The sequence below is a fragment of the Aotus nancymaae genome, unplaced genomic scaffold (genome assembly GCF_030222135.1).
Source record: "Aotus nancymaae isolate 86718 unplaced genomic scaffold, 86718_ANA_hifiasm-v0.15.2.pri h1tg000002l, whole genome shotgun sequence".
Lineage (NCBI taxonomy): Eukaryota > Metazoa > Chordata > Mammalia > Primates > Aotidae > Aotus > Aotus nancymaae.
In genome coordinates, this window is record NW_026988413.1 from 49,998,480 (window position 1) to 50,019,788 (window position 21,309).

At 40.6% G+C, this 21,309-nt stretch overlaps 1 protein-coding gene across 36 annotated transcripts in view; it reads left to right on the forward strand.

Annotated features, from left to right (window-relative positions):
- NRCAM (neuronal cell adhesion molecule) overlaps window positions 1-21,309 on the forward strand; it is a 321,862-nt gene that overhangs the window by 195,759 nt on the left and 104,794 nt on the right. For 3 of the 36 annotated variants that reach the window (XM_012455766.3, XM_021673244.2, XM_064374456.1), the window contains exon 4: window positions 19,492-19,624. The exons of the other annotated variants lie outside the window; for them this stretch is intronic. The gene's annotated coding sequence lies outside the window, so the exon portion shown is untranslated. The remainder of the gene's footprint in view (window positions 1-19,491; window positions 19,625-21,309) is intronic. 36 annotated transcript variants of the gene reach the window in all.

Sequence of the window (21,309 nt, forward strand, 5' to 3'; positions counted from 1 at the left end):
CGGAGGCTCTTGCCTGTAGTCCCAGTGCTTTGGGAGGCCAAAGCAGGCAGATCATTTGAGGTCAGGAGTGCAAGACCAGCGTGGCCCACATGGTGAAACACCATCTCTGCTAAAACTACAAAAATTAGCTGGATGTGGTGGCTCCAAGTAGCCTGTAATCCCAGCTACTTGGGAGGCTGAGGCAGGAGAATTACTTGAACTTGGGAGACAGAGGTTGCAGTGAGCCAAGATCGCACCATTGCACTCCAGCCAGAGTGAGACTCTGTCTCAAAAAAAAGGAAACAAAGATGCTAAGCCATACTATATTTTCATATTCATAGTATTAAACATAGTAGTAATATTATGGTGTGTTTTAAAAACAGCAGGCAATGCAATATGGAAAGACTGAATCCAGGAAGACTTGAGTGTATAAGAGGGCAAATGAAGTTCAAGAACCCTTCAGATTGCTGGATTGGTATGAGGCCTGGCCCAGGTCACTTTCAGCTGTCTAACATGCGTTCCTTGCTGGTGGCACCCACCCAACACAAAAATGAGCTTTCTGATTAAGTCATCCCATAAGTCTGTGAGCCAAGCTCTGTGGAGTGGGTCAGATGAATGACTTCTAGTTTCCTAAGTGGTTTCCATGTGACAGTTGTGCTCGTGGTAGGGGTAAGGACTTCAGAGAAGCACCCCATGATTTGAGGCAATTATACAGCCTGGCTCACGTCTGGGCCACACCAGCACCTGCCAGATGGCGCTGGCAGGAAGCAGGCAGACCCTGTTTCAGCACCGCCTGATGCGGAAGCTTAGAGTTGGGGTAATACACTGCAATTGGCTCTTATGGCCCTTTGCACCTGTTAATGAAGAGACCAGACTATTTGTGTCATTCATACACAGAGGATTTCTTTCTTTCTAATCTTTGGAATTAGTGTTATTCTCATCCCACACTTGGAGATAAAGAACATCAGTTCTCATTTCTGCACAAAAAGAAAAAACAATAGGCAAAGAAAGCAATGAAATTCTTTTCTCTGAAGGTGTTTCATGAATGCAGTGAAATAAAGCAGACAGATAAGATAATGTAATTTGGTTATTCCTCCTGGAGTCTAGAGCCTGAGATGAAATTGGGGTTTGCTGCCGCAGGGCAGCCACATGGTTCCTTTGGGGGCCGTAGAGATGAGACACTCACTCTCACCAAGCACCTTGGAAAATGAGGGTTGTGTCAGTGGTCTCCATGGGTTTATGGCGTTCACCTTCCTTCCTATGCGTTCTCCAAAGTCAAGCTGGTAGCCAAGCTTGAAGAGACAGTAAAGATGTCTGGAAATGCTTCTCCATGTGGTAGCTTCTGCACTTCTGCCTAGAATGAATGAATTTTCACCAAGGGAGTCTGTAGTTATGCTTCCAATGAGGCAAAGGATAATAAAAAGATAAGCCAAGAGGCTTCCTGGTGAAAGTACATGACCCAGTGGAGGAAGAAAAGGGGAAAATCTAACCAACAAAGCAGAAGACTTTTCACACTGAGAGTCAAAATGAGCCAGGGAAAGCAGCTCAGCACCTTGTTTTCCCAAGGAGATGGAAGAGGACCAAATGCAGAGACCTAAGAAAAAATGACCCCGGAAAAGAGTGAAACTGCCCATCTATACATCATGCCTTGTGTAAAGTGTGTCCTATAGATCTTCAGGGAATGCATGTGGAAGAAAAAGGATGCTCAAGACTTTTAGTAATAAGAACTTATCTGCTGCTTCCATGCTATTGAAAGATCATGGACTTTGAATCCATAGGACTGGGTTCAGATTCCAGTTTGAATTATTGCTGTGTGGTCTTGGATGAGTTATCTGACCTCTCTAAATCTGTGTCCTCCTTGTATAAAGGAGACAAGTAAGAGAACCAAAACAAGGGTAGGCACAAAAGTTCTCAGGGGATGTCTGTTTCTCTCCTGTTTCCTATTTTAGCATTGGGAAAAAGAGACATGTCACACACGCGCACACACACACACACACACACACACACACACACCCCACATCACTGTAGTTGAGGAGTCCTTCTATAGGGGAGGTGGTGGGTGCATCAAGGGACCAATTATGGGTGATGCACTCTTGCAGCATGAATTTAGGGTATGAGATTTTGCAAACCCAATCTAAGACTGACAATCACTTCTTAGCCTAGAGTCCCCCAAAAGCTGAGCTAGAGACTACTTATGCACAAGCCTTGGTCTCTGGTTCAGCTTTTGGGGGCTTGAGCAAAAGTAGCTTGTTTGGAAATATGATCTTTGGGAGCTGAAATGCAGGATGGGGGAGTGGAAGAGAGTGAGGTGGGGGAGCCAACACAAGGCTGCATGGTCGTATTGGCTGTTTGATCCCAGTGGACTGGTGAAAGAGTTTATGAAGTGTTTCAGAACTGTCTGCCAGGGGATGAAATGGAATACTTTTAACCACAGACTCCAGATCTTCATTTTCTAGAGTGGCCTTCACAACACTCACTCCACTGCATTCTGGATATTGCTTGAGTGCAGAGTGGATTCCTAGGACTATTAACCAAAGATTAGAGATGCCTAGGGCAGGAAGCAAGAGATCCCTATGAGGGTCAAGGTGAAGCCACTGTCCAAGAGCATCTGTGCCAAGCTGCTCAAAGCCTCCAGGAAAACATGTCTCTAAAGCTGTGAATGAAATAAGAGGAGCGATCAAGAGGATTTTGAGGGGTCCAATACAACTCTAATGGGGATGCCCTGTCTTTCTACCTGTAAAGAAGGTGCTAAAACAAAGAATTCCTTGGAGTGTCTTTGGCTTTTCAAGTCTGTGAGTCATGGAGATAAAACCAAAATTTGCTAAAAATCTGTTGATTAATAAAATGTAAATAGATAAAGCAATAAGATTTGCTCATTTTATTTTCCAAAAGATACCTGTCAGCTGTAGACAATGTCTGGAGCGAAATAGAGCTATACTGTCTACTTACAGGACAACAGACCCAACTTAGGCAGTGGTGATATATGCTGAAAACCAAGAGAGCAGTGCTTGGGCTTGAGGCAAATCTAGTGGAAAGTCGAGTTTATTGATCCTTAGGATCACAGCCTTCACCTGGGTCTTAAGTGGGTTTTATAAAGATTTAGGAAATCTTATTAAAGAAGAAACTTTGGAAGGGATGCTGGGGTAGTTTTAGAAGAAAGGAGAAGACATAGGGAGTATTTCCAAGTCAGCCTGGACCCAGACAAAATTATAAAGTGGATTAAGTTTGTTTTCAGCCCTTTTCTGTCCACCAGTTCTCCTAATGTCCCCATATTCATTCCCCTCCATCACTGTCCTCGTTTAGGAACCTAGTACCAATAACCATACTGGACTGCTCAGATGCCTCTGTGCAATCAACCAGTTGATTTTTATTGATGCTTCCTGCGTACCTAGAACCTTGCCAGGAATTGAATATGACAGCACCACCCCACATCATAAATCTTCCCCAAATGGCCTATCCTCCAGTCTCAAGTCCTGCCTATGATGACTAGGTAATTTAAAAGGTTAATTTATATACATTGTGCCAGACACCTGTTTATGCACCACTCCAGAGCCTCGGCCTCCCCATCTCTTGTTCCAGCTCTGTGTGGGCCCCAGCCAATTTCACACCAGTACCCTTCTCATCTCCCACCCAAGGCTCCCATGTTGACATCACTGCAGACCCCACTGGTGCCCATGCTCTAGAATGCACAACCCAGAGGTGCAAGGGGGTGAATCTTAGACCAAGCACATCCTGGGAATAAGTTCTTCTCTTTCCCTACTCCATCTCAGGGCTGGTTCTGAGCTGCCATTTATCCACCTTCTTGGAAGTGTGGTCTGGGGATTGAGCAGTCAGTCACACCCGGCAGCTCAGTACTCCTCCATATCGGCTCTCCCTCCTTTCCAGCATCTCTCCCCTTGTACCTCATTCCTCCCTAAGATTATAGTCCCTGATAAAATAACAACCGATTCATTTTTTTCAAGAAATATTCATTAGGTATTTACTGTGGGCCAGGCACTGACTCTGGCACTGTGAGTACAGAGATGAACTTTTATGTTCAATCACTTATCTAATATTAGATGTTTTCTCAGAAGCCATATTGTTTAATGCCCTTTCTTGGACATCAAGAAATCCTGGCCACATGGTGGAGAGCTTGGCTTGCCTGAATGGGTTAAGGGTTAGAAATGGGTTGAAAAATGGAATAGGAAGCAAAAGTAGACAAAACCACTCAGGACCAGATTCTGAAAGCAAAGGTATCAGGCACTCTTTCCTCACGGGTCTGGGCTTCCAGACAATTAAAAGGTTTATTTTTCAAAAAGCTTTTTTAAAAATTCAAATTTTATGTTATTTTAAGTTCCTGGGTACATGTGCAGGATGTGCAGGTTTGTTATGTAGGTAAATGTGTGCCATGGTGGTTTGCTGCCCCTATCAATCTGTCACCTTAATATTAAGCCCCGCATGCAGTAGCTATTTATCCTGATGCTCTCCCTCCCTCCACCCCGCCAACAGACCCCAGTGTGTGCTATTCCCCTTCCCTGTGTCCATGTGTTCTCATTGTTCAGCTCCCATTTATAAGTGAGAACGTGTGGTGTTTGGTTTTCTGTTCCTGTATTAGTTGCTGAGAATATTGGCTTCTAGTTCCATTCAGGTTCCTGAAAAGGACATGACTTCATTCCTTTTTATGGCTGCATAGTATTACCTTGTATATATGTACCACATTTTCTTTATCTGATTTATCACTGATGGGCATTTGGGTTGATTCCATGTCCTTACTATTGTGAATAGTGCTGCAATGAACATACACATGCATGTGTCTTTATAATAGAATTATTTCTTTTCCTTCAGGTATATACCCAATAATGGGATGCTGGGTCAAATGGTATTTCTGGTTCTAGGTCTTCCACAATGGTTGAACTAATTTACATTTCCATCAATAGTGTCAAAGTGTTTCTATTTCTCCACAGCCTGGCCAGCATCTGTTGTTACTTGACTTTTATTTTTAGAAAGGCTTTTTAACCAATCATTCAACAGTTCATTTAGCAAATTCATACGGATTTAAGTGGCACTTCAAAAGGCTTACAATTTATTGAGTAAAAGAATCAACACTCAATATAGGAAGTGATAAGTATGCTTATAAACGTATGCATGAGATCTTTAGGAGAGGATTAACAAAGACATTTTCCTCTAGAGAAACTCTGTCCAATAGAACTTTCTGTGATGATGAAAATGTTCTGTTCTGTATTGTCCCAACACAGTAGCCACTAGACACCCCTATGTGGCTGTTGGGCACTCAAATTGTGGACAGTGTGACTGAGGAACTGGATTTGTAATTTTTGTTAATCTTAATTTGAATGTGAGTAGCCACATTTGACTAGTGGCTGCTGTTTTTGACACCGCAGTTCTAACGGTTGACATTTTAGTGGAGTGTCCAGGAATGAATAGGCATTATCCAGGCCACAAGGAGGATGGGAAAGCAAGTAGAAAGTAGAGAAAGCAGACTGGGTAGAGAGAACAGCAGTGAAGGTAAACATCAGAGTGCTTGTTTGCTAGGCTTGCGACAGTAAGCAACAAGAGAGAAGGCTAGAAATGTACGCAGAGGCTGTGTCATGATAGGCCTTGTGATTTTAATAGTCACCATTTACTAAGGATCCCCTAAGCTCCTGCCAGATTGCTATGCTCATCACATATTTATCTCAATAGCCCCGGGGCGGGGGGTAGGTAAATTAGCCCCACAAGTAAGGAAACTAAGGCACACAGAGTTTTTTGAACATAACCAATGCAACACAGCTTCTAAGTGGCAGCACCAGGATTTTAACTAGGCTCTGACTCAACAACCTATCCTCTTTTTACTTTATCACTTTCTCCCATGTGGTTCTGTCACATAGGAAATTTGGGCTTCATGTTTTTATAGGCAAAACTGTTCTGAATTGGGGTATTTCCCTAGACAAGAACTTATGGTGTAAAAACAAGGGGGGAAAAGGAGTTGAGAGGGCTGGTCAGAAAAATGAAGGATGGCCCATGGGACCTAAGCTGGAAAGAGAAGGAAGTGAAGAGTAGAATTTTTGGAGAGCAGGAATAATGTAAAGCTGAAGGACCAGGGGCAGGAGGAATACGAGGAGAAAGCACCACACACAAGGCTGTTGTGGTTGGAGGGAGTTATTGCCATTTTAGCGGGCTTTCAGCCAAAGGACATCCCAGAGCGTGTTTCAGCCCTGAAGCTGAGGGTGTTAATTGCTGAAGGAAATCGGCAGAATTCCCCTCACAGCACACAGACAACCACCTCCTCTAACAGGCGGAGACCCAGACTCCTTCTCTGTGTGAGGAAATGGACTTCTCAGAAACGGGGACTGAGCTTGATATGTTTTCTTTTTTAAATCTCTACTTGTGGGGGCTTATTTTTGCTTAGGAAGATAGAAATCAGTTGCATTGACTTAGAAAAGTGTTCATAATCCTCAGCACACCAGGCGAAGTGTGGCACGTGAAGAAGAGAAGGGTGTGAACGCTCTCATCTGAGACGCTTGGTGAAACTGATCCTCTCTGCCTGACTTATGTTTAATAGCTCACATGCCTTCGATGAGCTGGAAGTGAATGTGAAGTTAAAAGCAATTTTGATTTGAAATCAAGGTTATGTAGAAGTGAGTCTTAATAGATCATAAAAATCATTTCAAGAAATACTGAAAATTGTAATAAACTCTGATTAAGGAAATTGATTTGCAGATGGTGAGAGAAACAATTTTATCATGAAAATGACAAATGTAGCTTATTTTCATTGACATTATTTATTTTCATTAGAATAGGCTGCTGTCTATACTTCTCTTAAAACTACTCTTTCAATAATACGTTTAGATTCATATGCTAATATGTCTTCCATTTCTCTCAGTATTGCTTAATAGTCTATGTTTAGAAATAGGTATATTGAATTTATACTGGGACTAGAATATTACATTTGAAAGCACTTACTGGCGCAAAGGCTATGAGTGTATCTTCTGAAAGGTGTCTGGATTTGGAAAGCACAGGATATTCCAGTTAACTTTCTTATTTATAGTTTTATTGAAGTATAGTTTATATACCACAAAATCTACCCATCTTAAGTGTAGTTTGGTAAGTTTTAATGCATTTTTAACAGTTGTGCAAACTTCACCACAATCTAGCTATAGAACACAGCTGTTGACTGACAAAATTCTCTCCTACCTGTTTATAGTCAGTCTCATCTTCTACCCCAGGCCCAGCAGCCGCTAATCTGTTCTCTAATTCTACAGTTTTGCCTCCCTCCCCTCCCCTCCCCTCTTTTTTTTTTTTTTTTTTATTTGAAGTCTTGCTTTGTCACCCAGGTTGGAGTGCAGTGGCCTGATCTCAGCTACTGCAACCTCCACCTCCTGGGTTCAAGTGATTCTCGTGCCTCACCCACCAGAGTAACTGGATTACAGGTGTGCACCATGCCCAGCTGTAGTTTTAGTAGAAACTGGGTTTTGCCATGTTGGAGAGGCTAGTCTCAAACTCCTAATCTCAAGTGTTCCACCTACCTTGGACTCCCAAAGTGCTGAGATTACAGGCATGAACCACTGCGCCTGGCCTACAGTTCTGCGTTTCTAAAAATTTCAAGTAAGTAGAATCATAGATAGTCTTTTGTGTCTGGCTCCTTTTACTCAGCATAGTTTTGAGGTTTCATCCATGCCGCATATTGTTGCATATATTAGTAGTTCACTCTTCGTTATTGCTGAATACTTTTCCATTATATGAATATACTACCTTTTGCTTATTCTTTCACCAGTTCATGGGCATTGGGTTTATTTCCAATTTTTCATTAAATGCTGCTGTGTACATTTGCATTAGAGTCTTTGTGTGGTTATATGTTTTCATTGCTCTTAGGAAAAGGTGTGGACTTGCCAGATTGTATGGTAAGTGACTATTTAACTTTTAAGAAATTGCCAGGTTGGGCATGGTGGCTCTTGCTTTTAATCCAAGCACTTGGGAGGTCCAGGTGGGTAGATTACTTAAACTTAGGAATTCGAGACCAGTCTGGGTAATATAGTGAAACCTGGTCTCTCTAAGTAATAAAAGTATTAGCTGGGTCTGGTGGAGCACATGCCTGTGGTCCCAGCTACTTGGGAGGAGGTGGGAGGATGGCTGAGCCCAGGAGGTGGAGGTTGCAGTTAGCTGAGATCATGCTGTTGCACTCCAGCCTGGGAGACAAAGCTAGCCCCCGTCCCCCAAAAAAAAAAGCCGAATTTTTTTGTGTGTGGCTATATGTTTTTATGTTTCCATAGAAATATGTGAAGGTTCCAGTTTCTCCACAGCCTCACCAACACTGGATATCATCAGTCTTTATGAATGTAGCCATTCAAGTGGGTATGTGGTGGTAGTATCACATTGTGATTTTAATTTCCTTAATGATAAATAATATTGAGTATCTTTTCATGTGCTTGTTAAATATTTGTATATCTTCTTGGAGAGATCTCTAAGAAAATGTTTGCGCATCTTTTTGTTGAGTTGTTTTGTCTTAGTTTTGTGTTGTAAGAGTTTTTCTACATGTTGTAGATACAAGTCCTTTATTGGATACATGATTTGTAAAAAAGTCTGTGGCTTGTCTTTGCATTTTCTTATTGGTGTCTTTTGAAGAGCAGATGTATTTAATTTTGATGATGTTAAGTTTATCAGTTTTTTTCTTTTGGTGTCTTAGCTAAGAAATGTACCTAACCAAGGTCACAGAGATATTCTCTTATATTTTATGCCAAGGATGGACGAACTATTGACTTTTATTCTTTAGAACAATGACTAACAATTGCCTGGATGCCAGAGCCAGGGATTTGGCTGTCTCTGGTAGCTTTGTGGTTTCGTGGTTGGGGTAGTGATAGGAGCAGGAGGCTGAGTATATTGTTGTCATTGTAAATAATTGTAACTTGGCCCCAGCAGCCTTCTGTCATCCCTGCCACTGAGCACAGTACTCAGAAAAACTCCTTCCTGCTTATTTGCCATCAGTCCCCTCTCTGACCACTCCCAGCCTTAGGCATTCATCGATCTGTACATAATTGATTTTTAGGTGATTGAGTTAAATTTAATTGAATCATCTAAAATTCCCTGCACATTTCACTCTGTGCATGAGAAGATGGCACCCTTGATAGTCCGTTTAAAAGAAAAGTTATTTAACTCACTTATCCAGCTTAGCACTTTGAAACTCATCTGATATTAGAATAAAGACAAAACTCAGTAACAGCATTTATGTCCCCTTACAACGGGCACCAACTTTACATTTCTGCCTCATCACCCTCACCAAGTATCCTTTGTTCCCCTCTGGGTACTTGCCAGAAACACACCATACCCTTGGACTTTATTCACAGCTTACCTCTTCTCTTCCTGGAGTATTATTGTTACTCTTCCTGGGCAAGGTAGAGCTCACGTTTCACCTCCCAGAGTCTTTGCTCTTCCCTCGTTAGCACAAGCAGATGCATCTTACTCTGCTCCCACAGGGCCCAGATCCAGCTCCTGGTGGAGCACTTACCACATTGTTTTGCATTAATTATATTCTCATACAGCTCACTGCCCTCTCCCAAGCCCAGCTTTGAGCACTTCGGGGGTGTGAATTACGTTGAATTCGTATTTGAATCCCCCTTAGCATCTAAAACCTAATGGTTTTCCAATACATGTTTTTAATAAAATGTTTGAAACCAGTCCTGCAAAGAACTCTAAGTGCTCTTAGACACTGAGATAAAGCTGCAGCTTTAAAGCTTCTAAGTAAAAGTGACAACTCTTCCCTGTAAGTTGTGTCATTTTATAAATGACCTGGTCTGCAAGTCCACTCAGACATTGCTGCCTCTGCACAGTAGCCTGCACTTTCTTCTCAATTTTGTAGGCTTGCCATCGACTTAAAATTTTCAGCATCCAATGTAGAGATTATTATCACTTGCTTCCCCATCTTGGGCAAAATTTTCTTAGAATTGTATAGAGAACAACTCATCTCCATCCAAACCTTTGCTCACAGTTGAAACCAAAGTACATCTTTCAAATATGACCATTTTCCTGCTTCTTGCTTGTTAGCTTGTCTGATGGCTTAGTCCAATTTACAAAATCTGTACAGACAGCTAGGTGTCTTCACTTAGTTAAATGTACAGAGAAAACACTGGGATTTATCTGTCTCCTGTTCTTATAACCAACTTTGATAAAAATTGGAAGTTAAAACCAAACTCCTGCTGAGTATTAACAGATCTTCTAGAGCTATTTCTGGAAGGGTATTTTTTAACTTTTATTTTAGGTTTGGGGGTACCTGTGAATAGAAGGGTATTTAGATATTCCAAAAAAATAAAAACTTTTCTCTGCAAGGCTTGTGAGAGGAGTTGGAGATAAACAATTAGTGTTTTATACTCTAGCAAGGGCCTACAATATTCTTTTTTAAAATTCTTGAGGGAGACAGAAACCTAAATTTGGAAATCCTTCCTCAGACAGACTAACTGGACATTTTAAGAAGCTGCCCAGTGAGGAGTATCCAACTTTGGCAGGCAAGAATCCACCCAACTTTTCCTGCTTAATTCTCAGCCAGCTGACCATGCACGAGTAGGACCTTTAACCATTTCTTCTGCCCATTCCTGAATGACAGCCACACCCAACACCTGATAAAAATTACATGCAGTTGTTCTTTCCAGCTCTAAGGATGCCTGCAAGTTCTATCTTCCACGTTCTTGGTCTCAAATCTTGTTCTTAGTGGTCTCCTTGGTGCTCTTTCTGCTGCCACCTCCCTGAATTTCATTCTTTACCCAATCCCTTCATTTCTTAACTCTATTGGATGCTCTGCCAGCCTTTTTTTTTGGGGGGGGGGTTTTTTTTTTTTTTTGGAAACAGTCTCTCACTGTCACCCAGGCCGGCGTGTAGTGATGCCATCATAGCTCACTTCTGCCAGGCTTTTGAATCATCTTCTCCCCAAAATGCTGTCTCTCATGTTACCCAACTTGGCCCCACTGGACACAGGTGCAGTGACTGATGCCACTCAGAAACCACTGCTCAGCCTTAGCTGAGAGCCCCGAGCCCACTCCTCTTTGAGAGGAGACTGGGCACAGACTTGTGTGGCCTGCCCACCTCATTCTTCCCTTGGTTAAGACAGCACCATGTGGCTGGTACTCACTTCCCCATTCCTGCTTGTGCCTAGACCCAACAACCAGCAGCCTCAAAGGATCTAATATGTAGCTGTCTTCCAATTTCTGGTCTTGGTTTTCCCTCTGTGCGGGCATCTCAGTGGCCATCACTGTTGGTGACTGGTTTATTTGACTTCCCTTCTATTATAGCAGATTTGGCTCTCATAATTCAGTGTTAAGTGTAGGTAGGCAGACCTTAGAGGCCTTCAAAGCGTAAGCCCTTCCAAGGGATTTTCTAGTAAAGTTGTCTTGAAGTCTATGATTCGTTTAATATGTTTAAAGAATTTATTTTTGTCAGTATTTTTAGCCCAGTTTATTGGTGAATGTCCACAATTTCTGAATGAATAAAAAATGATAAGAATCACCACAACGTAACTTGGAAATGTATTACTTCCAAATCATTTCTTCTTTTCTTGCTTTTTCTTTGTCCTCCTTACCTCACTTTTTTCTTACTTCCCATATTTCTTTCCGGAGGGCACAAATATTTATCTTTAGAAAATAAATGCTCAGTTTACCTACACAAGGTTGTCCATGAAAATTAAACTGAAAAGACATACAGAGGCAGTAATTCTAGGTTATCGTTCTCATCAACCAACTTTGATAAAAACCAGAGGCTTTTCTGTTCTGAGTCCCTAGGAGGTTAGATATTTTGGCCAAAAACACATTCCTAAACTCTTTCAGTTTTTCATTTTTCAAAAACTTAAAAAAAAATTTAATTTTAATTTTTGTGAGTACATAGTAAGTGTTTTATGTGCTTTTTAGCCTCATATTTATGGGATATATGAGATGTTTTGATATAGAGGCATGCAATGCATAATAAGCATATCATGTAAATGGGTTATCCCTTCCTTCAAGCATTTATCCTTTGTGTTACAGACAATCCAGTTATACCCTTCTAGTTATTTTAAGAGGTACAATTAAATTGTTGACTATAGTCACCCTGTTGTGCTATCAAATACTAGGTCTTGTTCTTTCTAATTTTTTTGTACCGGTAACCATCCCCACTTTTACCCCAGCCACCCTCCCAGTACCCTTCCCAGTCTCGGGTGACCATTCTTCTGCTCTCTAGCTCCATGAGTTCAGTTGTTTTGATTTTTAGATCCCACAAATAAGTGAGAACATATGATGTTTGTCTTTCTGTGCCTGTCTTATTTTATTGTTATAAATGACAGGATCTCTTTTTTTTTTTTTTTTTTTTTTTTTGAGACAGGATCTGGCTCTGTCATCCAGACTGGAGTGCAGTGCAATATTGACTAACTGCAACCTCTGCCTCCCAGGCTCAAGCCATCTTCCCACCTCAGCCTCCTGAGTAGCTGGGACTATAGGCTCTTGCTATCATTCCCAGCTCATCATTTTTTGTATTCGTGTGTGTGTGTGGAGACAGAGTTTTGTGTTGTTACCCGGGCTGATCTTGAACTCCTGAGTGCAAGCAATCTTCCTGCCTCGGCCTTCCAAAGTGCTGGGATTAGAGGCATGAGCCATTGAGCCTGTCCTCACTCTTTTTATGACTAAATAGTATTCCATTATATGTAAGTAGTACATTTTCTTTATCCATTTATGTGTTGATGGACACTTATACATGGCTTCCAAATTTTGACTATTGTGAATAGTGCTGCAACAAACATGGGAGTGAAGATATCTCTTTAATATACTGATTTCTCTTCTTTTAGATATATACCGAGCAATGGGATTGCTGGGTTGTATGATCGCTTTATTTCTACCTTAACTACTCTTTGAATTCACATTTCTTTTGAATCATCACATTGGAATATATTCTTTCTATGGAGTCCATTAGAGTGGTGGTGAAAAGAGAGTGTGATGTTATAGAAAAAGTTGTTCCTGAGAAGTCACAGACAGCAGAATTTAGCACAGGGAGCAGAATATTCCAAAGCTCTTAAATTGTTGGGTTGATTAAATCTCACAGTACAGGGAACATTGTTTCTAACATTCATGGTTTTGTGTACTTACCTTTCACAGAGGACATGGTCTTCTGAGGAGTTAATATTTAACTTCCAGGAAGCTGAGTTATATTCTAAATGCTCAGGAGACGGATGTTCTTTGGAGTAAACCTGATAAATTTTCTTGCAAACAAATGGCCACTCGTTGATTTATTTATTTTTTATAAAGGCAGATATTCACATAGCCTGTATAAAGGAAATTAAATGCACCAGGAGTTAAATATTTCATGCATCACTCTGCTGTTTTGCTGGTAAGTCCTTTGTAATACAACTTGCATATCAGTAAGTGACTGAGATTTGTTCTTTATGTGAAACAGCCTCAGGCTGGAATGAAGAATTTTCGGCTATTTGGTTTGTGATAACGTACCTTCCCCTGCACTGATAGCAAGTGGAAAATACAATTCTTCATGTCATGTCCATCTCTATTTCTCATTTTCATGGTTCCGTTATGATTATGGAGAGCCTGGATACCTTGGCAAATATATTTTGAAATGTGACTGGGAAGATTATAGTAATCTGTGACATGTTGGGAGTGATGCCCTTTGGATTTGGTAAATCTGGGCATTTTGCCTCCAACCCACATGCCCAGGCCCTTCTTTGGGGGAAGCCCAAGTTATCAAAAAGAATGGTTCATAGATGCAGCTGGGAGGACGACAGAAGAGGTAGCTTCAACCAGCTATCACCCACACAACCTGTCAGCATCATCCTGCTGCCTGACAAATCACCAAGATGAAAAAATAAGATGGCCATCCTCTGGGATGTCACTTCTGAAACTCTTTCCAGAAAAGACACTTCAGATTGATTGTAAATAGGGCATGCTCCCCATGGCAGAAATACTAGTGCTTACTAAATATTCCACATGCACCCCAGCATTTCCCAGACTCTCTGCTGATTGGAGTCATTGACTACTTCTGGTCAATGTGTTGTGAGCAAAAGATGTGTGCAGCATTTCTGGTTGGAGGAAGGTAAGAGCAGGAGAGCATGGGGACTTTGAAAGACATTTGTTGAGATGGCAGCATCACACAATGGTGGCACCTCTGTCAGCCTGGAGCAGAGGTGCCTGCACACCCACACTGGACAATAGCATGGGCGAAGTATCAACCATATTATGTTAAGCACTGAGACTTCCAGGTTAATTTCTTACTGGAGTGTAGGTTAATTCTCTCTCCTGCTCGCTCTTCCCCTGCACTACCACCCTTCACACTCATTAGGAAAGGAGTAGAGATTGAGATTTTGACCTGTGCACTGCATCCCTACCCTGAGTGGTTCGTACCATTCAATAAGCGTATCAGGTTTATCTTTGAAATGTGACATGATAGTCATTTCAAAATGCTATTTTTTTTACTATTAAATGGCTACCATTTTGCCATGCATTGTTTTCTTGACACGTGGATAAGGTATAGCATGTTTAGAATATTAATATCCTGAAGGGCCTTTTTTTGCTTAAGTTTTTAATAAACTGTTTCTGATCCTTACATCTTCTCAGTGCTATTTGTAGAAATCTCAGTTTACAGGAAGATAAATAGAGCTAGTGCTTGTTTCAGTGACTCTACAAATGTTTCTGAATATGTTGCTCTGAAGACCCATATTCAGAACTAAATTTTCATTTCTCAGACCTCACTTTTAGAGCAGTTTCCTACTTTCCATTTTTGGTATTAAAGAGAACTTTGTTTCTATTTTGTAATCTGAAGGGAATCAGCTGAGAAGTGGACCTTGTGAGGAAGGAAGAGGCCTGTCTCTATGGTTTGGCCTTCCCCTCTCTCCTCCCTGCTTTCTCCAGATGACCTGTCTTGTGGGAGAGTGAGAAGAATAGAAGCTGGGGCCGTGATCAGCCAGAGTTCTAGTATAATTCACGGAGATGGGAAAGTAGGAGGGGTAGACTAACAATGTTGAACTCTCTCATCCTGTTCTCTGCCTTAATCTTTGCTATTCTGCTTTAGAAATAAATTAGTATAGTGCCTAAGACAATAAATTAGACATAATTTACAATTATGCTAAAATAATAATATTTTGGCATAAACAAATTTATGCTAAAATAATAGTGTTAACCACCTTTTATTTATTCTGACTATAAGTTTTGTGTGAGAAATATAAGTTAAGTGTGTGCCCTTGGCTGCACCAACATATTTATAGAGAAGAATCTAGAAAAACTGAAAATGTTAGATTAGTTTTGAAAAAAGTCTACATCACCACACTGTTTACTAATTTAGAATTCCTGTGGTTCTAGCTATGACTTTGTAAGGAGACCTGCATGTTTGGATCATCAATCCTCCTAAATGTGCGTGTTAGTATGTTTCTGGTTGCAAGAAACAGCCAATCTCAGTTTATCTTAACTCATTGCAGATATCTGTGGTATATAACAAACCATTCCCAAATTTTATGACTTAAAGCAACAACAGTTTATTATTTCTCATAATCCTGAGGGTTGACAGGATGGTTCTTCTGTTGCATGTAGTTTAACAAGTCACTGGCTCAGCTGTTTTAGCTGGGAGCCCAGCTGGGGCCAGAGAGTCCAGGATGGTCTCTCATCTCCCAGGGTGTCTTTCCACTGGCTTCTCATTATCAGTAGTATGGCTCATACTTCCCAGAGGGAACATTACAAGAGGATAAGCTGCAGTATGCAAATGGTCATTACATCTCTGTTCACATAATGCTTGCTAAACATCCCACTGGCCAAAGCACGTGACATGGCCAAGCCTATTGTGTGAGGAGACTATGCAAGGGCATGGATACTGGGAGGGGTGCTTCCTGGGGCCACCAGTGCAACAGACCACCTACCATATTAATGAAAGTTTGTTGTAGAATACACAAGACAGGAAGATGTCTCAACCTCAGTCACAAGTTTGGCAAACTTCTTAGAGAATTGGAACGTTCTTCGTGGTACCAAGAGATTTAGAGGCCTGGTGATTGCAATGCAAGAGTAGTAGGTGCTTGTTATCACTGATCCAGTGTTCTGCTGATGTCATGACCACTCAGTTCTTCTCTGTCTCTGTTTCTGTTGATCCTTTGCTGCCCACTGGCCTTTTTCTGCACTTGACGCCTCATATCTTTTGCTTACTCATGATTGCTCCTACTGCATTGCCTTGATTTGACCTTTGGCTTTTGTTTCTGCTCCAAACTGCTGACTCACTCTCTCTCTCTGTCTCACATTCACCCTCTCTATAAGAAAGGAATTTGTTGCCACTTAGTTGGTCACTCTTCAGTCCCTTTCAAGCAGCCAAGTCAACTCACAGGCTATACACGGCTCCCTGCCTTTGTTCAGACGGAGGCTGAACACCCACCCTGATTCTTTTTGCCTTGGTCAGAGTGATGAGGTCAATGCAGAAGAAAGACTGTGAGTGTGGCAGCCATTCAGAGTGCAGCAGTCCCCTCCCGACTCTGCTTAGTGAATTCTGATTGGATTGGAAGGTGGGTTGAAGAAGGAAATTCCCTTTCCTTTGCAAAGAACTAGTTCCTTCCTCTCTTTACCCAGCTGTCTTTCCTTTCCCAATCAGCTTTCTTATCCCTGAAGCCACTCCTGACAACTGTCATCAGGTAGCTGCCTGGACAAGCCTTGGAAGTGTGGAACAGGTGCCATCCGTGATTAGGGTTGCTATTTGTCTCATACACGTGAGCTTTTCATTAACCATGCTTCATCCATTGTCTTAAATCTCTTAGTTATATCATTGTCTCATATTGTTCTATTTTCTTTTTTCTTATTGCTGTGCTAAGTGAAAGAGATGTGAAAATCCTGTATTCAGATGATCATGTGTGTTGCAAATAACTCGATTTCATTGAAAGACCTTGGTAATTTTGGTGATCTAACGTCAGTGTCCCAAAAGCTTTTTAATAATTTTCTAAATCTAAAATGTCCTTAAACTATTGCTTAACATATTTGTATGTTTCTTTATGCCTGAACTCTCTCTAGAAGGATTCACAAAACTTGGTAATAATGCTGGCTTCCTAAGGGAGAAAGGGGGTTGCTGGTTGCTTGCTTTGCACTCTGTGGTCTTTTGTACTTCATGAATATTGTACCATGTGCACACACTGACTACTTTTAAAGTACATCTTGTCTACATTGTCTAAAATTGTTCTTCCTTTACTAGGCCAGGGCCCACGTGTAGTAGAAGTCCATGGGGTACTATTCACATGGAATCTGGTGTGAAGAATCTCCTAAAGTTGTGCCATGGGCAACACTGTGAAGATCTTCCATAGATATTCAGAAACCGTTAGAGGTTTTCTTTTTTTAACATCAGTAACTAAACTTGGTAATTCTGTTTGCTTATTGACTAATTACAAATTAAGAGGATATAGGAGGGAGGGAAATGCTAGCGATCTCTTGGGGTGTGGCAGTGTGAGGTGGCTAAAAGCTCCAGAACATTCCAGAAATGGAGCTCTAGATCAGGTACTTCACATATCATGTGTGTCCTTAAGCAAGTGACACCATCCTACACCTTGGATTCCTTATCAGTCAATTGAGAAATGTAATAGAAGTTACCTTCTGGGATTGCTGGGAAGGCAAGTTAATGCCTGGAGGAGACTCATCGCCATGTCTGGGACACGGAAAAGGCTCAGTGAATGGTGGCCAGTTGGATTTTTTCCTTGTCTGGTAAATGGCTAGAAATACTTGTTTTTCTGTTTTCTGGTGTTTTTATGAATATCACATAAGATAATTAGTTATAGTGCCCTAAGGTGTAGAAATTTTGAGCTATTATCAAGATGTTGTTCCATCATCTGTTATTTGGGTACAAACCACCTGTTCATTGTTCACCATTCCTTAGGGACTACTATTCCAGGTTCTAGTTCCTAAATTCTTGGTAGAGGCTCTACTATGGAAGATTCCTTTAAACAAGCAAGAAATTAGAAACATGGTCCTTAAAACTTCACACAGTTTGTCTTGTTTGATCATTATCATCTCTATAGTTGTGTTATCCCAGACTACTTTTTTCTGAGGTTCATTCATGATTGTGTAGTTGTGTAGATGTAACCGTGACTCTGTTGATGTGTTCATTATTAGTCATCATTGTCCATTTCTTTCTAACCTTTCCTCCACAGTCTCAGTCTCAAAATCTGTGATTGAAAAGCACAGCATGGGCTAGGGGTGTGCATCCATGTGCTTCTTCCCTATGGAAAATATTTAAAATATAAAAAGTGACCATCCCCAAGTTGACTGCTGAAAAATGCCTTTCACAGTCAACATGATGTCATACCCACTTAATTACCCAGTCACTGACGTGAGTCACTGATGAGGCATCAGAGCAATAATTAGTGTGTCAAAGGGCATCTAGTCACATAAGCATATTTGTTTATCTGCTTGGAGAGTACAGATCATGTTATGTGTTCAACCAGCGTAGAACCCACCCATTTCGGGATGCTGAAAAGCCCAAATAGAGCAGAATGAAATGGCAAGTAATGCATGGCCTTCGAATTCTGGTAGAGAGCTGATTTTTTAAATTAAAATAATTTCATCCTTCATTTGAGAGAAAAAGAAAGGTTTCATTTTCTTTCTAAAGACAAGACTTCTTAAGTAAGCAACAGGAGAACTGTTTCAGGTTTGATGTGAATCCTTCGTCAAAACTATAGGGTTTTCTTTTGAAATGCATAGTAAGTAATGCAGGGGAATATTTGCTCTGTGATTTAATATGAATTTGAGGCAAAAGAAATAAGGGAAACCTTGAATTGCATTTATTTTCTAATGATGAAAAGTTTGCCAAGGAAGGGATTCCCCCCCTTCTGTTTCACAGATTCTATAGGTGACATATGAAAAGTTGCTCTGAATGGAGTTATATGAAATGAGCTAAGAAAAGGCTTTGCTGTTTATCATTACTCTCAGTCCTTTTAGCAGTATATGTGATTTTAAATATCAAGGTGATCTATTTTTCAGAAGATGAACCTACTGTTTGTCTCATTCATGCTTTAAAATGTCTATGGCAAATATTTTTTGCACATTGTAAGCTATATTGCACTAACATACTCCTTAGCCGTGATTAAAAATCATGCTGCTATTTCAAATTTTTTGCACATTGTAAGCTATATTGCACTAACATACTCCTTAGCCGTGATTAAAAATCATGCTGCTATTTCAAATTGGGATTTTATTCATTGTAGTATAATTACATTAACAATTTAGTTTTAGTTCATGATTCTCATTTAATGAAGAATGACCATCATTTTCCAAGGTAAAGTACAAGACAGATGGGCTCCTACTGAGTCAAGGCATTGACGTCAATACCGAGAGTGCAAAGTGATGGTTTTTCTTTGTGCAGTGCGCAGAGTACATTACTCTCACTGAGAGAAAGCTCAATCTTCTGTAGCTCTATTTGATTTTCAGTTTGATTGAGTGCTGGGGACTTAATGCTGTTCTTAGGCATTTGGACTTTCACCCATAAGGGCATACGTCACAGGAGTGGGTGATTTTCCATGGGCAGGAGCCGGAGGATGGGCTGGATCATTGCTTTGTCCTCCTCTAACAGAACCTACCCTAGAGAAGATTTGTGGCTAATGGTGCAGTTTAACTTAAAACTTCTGAGGCGAGCTCTCATCTTCAGTTATCATAGTTCATGACCTCCCAGCAGTATGAGGATTTATTTACTCGTGTCTCTTTAAGTAAGTGCTTTCGATTTTTCTTAAAAATGTAATTTTTAAAAATAAAACACTGTGATTTGATGTGTAATAGTTTGCTCCATGTATACTCTGAAAAAGCATAGAGGTTGATTGATACTTTCTTTTATATGAATTTGTCTAAGGATTTTCTCTATATTGGAGGGTGAATAGTTAATGCATCCAGGCAAAATACATGAAGAACTTACAATGGAAATTGTATGTAGCTGTTTAAGATCTTACAGGTGTTACAATTTATTAGTACATCTATTGGGAAGTATATTAGTTCTCCAGCTCCTGTCCGGAGAACTTGGCACTTAGGTTCAATAATCTCCATTAGCGTGACACAGAAATCAGACAAATAAACTGTTTTCCTCTTCAGAGTTTGGCTCTTTTGTTTATCTCAATTTGTATAATATGTAAGATCCACGTGTTTTAGTGCCATTTGTGACATTTATTTTTACCTTCCCTAAAGCTTATGTGAATTCAAAATTAGGGTTTCAACCAAAAACTCATGAGAGACCTAATTAAATTTGACTAAATGATCTAGATGTGCTTTGCACATGCAGAAAGATAGTCTGATTTCTGATTTGTATTTGTTCAGAGATGGTTGAGTGAGCCTTTATACCTGTGTCTCAATGCTTAATGGACATGAATGTTTGGATATTATAATATGGAAAGACATTTCCTGGCTTTTAAAGGAAGGCATATAGTATGGATGTTTTATTCACAAAATAATATTTATGTAAGGATAATGTTTCTGTTTAACTCTTTTTTTTTTTTTTTTTTTTTTTTTTTTGAGACAGGGTCTTGCTCTGTCACTCAGGCTGGAGTACAGTGGTGTGATCTCACTAACTTCAGCCCCAACCTCCTGCGTTCAAGCAATTCTGCCACCTTAGACTCCCAAGTAGCTGGGATTACACACACCCGCCACCACACCCAGTTAATTATTGCATTTTTAGTAGAGACAGGATTTCACCATGTTGGCCAGGGTGATCTCAAACTCCTGACCTCAGGTGATCCACCCACCTCAGCCTCCCAAAGTGCTGGGATTACAGGCATGAGCCACCACGCCTGGCCTAGCATATTCTTTTTAAATTTGTTTTGCAAGAAGTGTGCTACTACAATTTTAATCATCAGATCAGAACTTGATTGCTAGCAAAATATGTCATTAGGATTATTTCATTTTCCTGTTGACATTTAAGCTCTATTCCCCACACAGACATGATCTTACAATGAATTTGATCATATTAACAAGAGATTGGTTTTTAAATCAAGTGGTATAAATATAAATACAGCCTTGGGTAGATGATCGCCAGACAATCCAAATGCGACCTCAGCTTCAAAGATTGTAAAGTCTCCTTTTTTTCCCCCTTTCCTCCTTTCATTTCTTGTTTTTTTTCCTCCAAATATTTCTTTACTACCTACCATGTGCCAGGCGCTGCAGTGGGCTATGAGGATGCAGTGGGGGATAGGACAGATGTCGTCCCTGCCCTGAGGAGACGTGCAGTTTATTGGGAAAGATGGACATTATAAAAATATAAAATTAGACAAATAAAAATTACATAAATAATTCAGTACTTAAACTTGTGGGAGCTACACCAATTTGTAATATTAACAACCCTCCCACCATCTTGAGAGAGCCATTGGTCGTCCCACCTCTCTTCATTAATGAGAGGACATGATTGAAC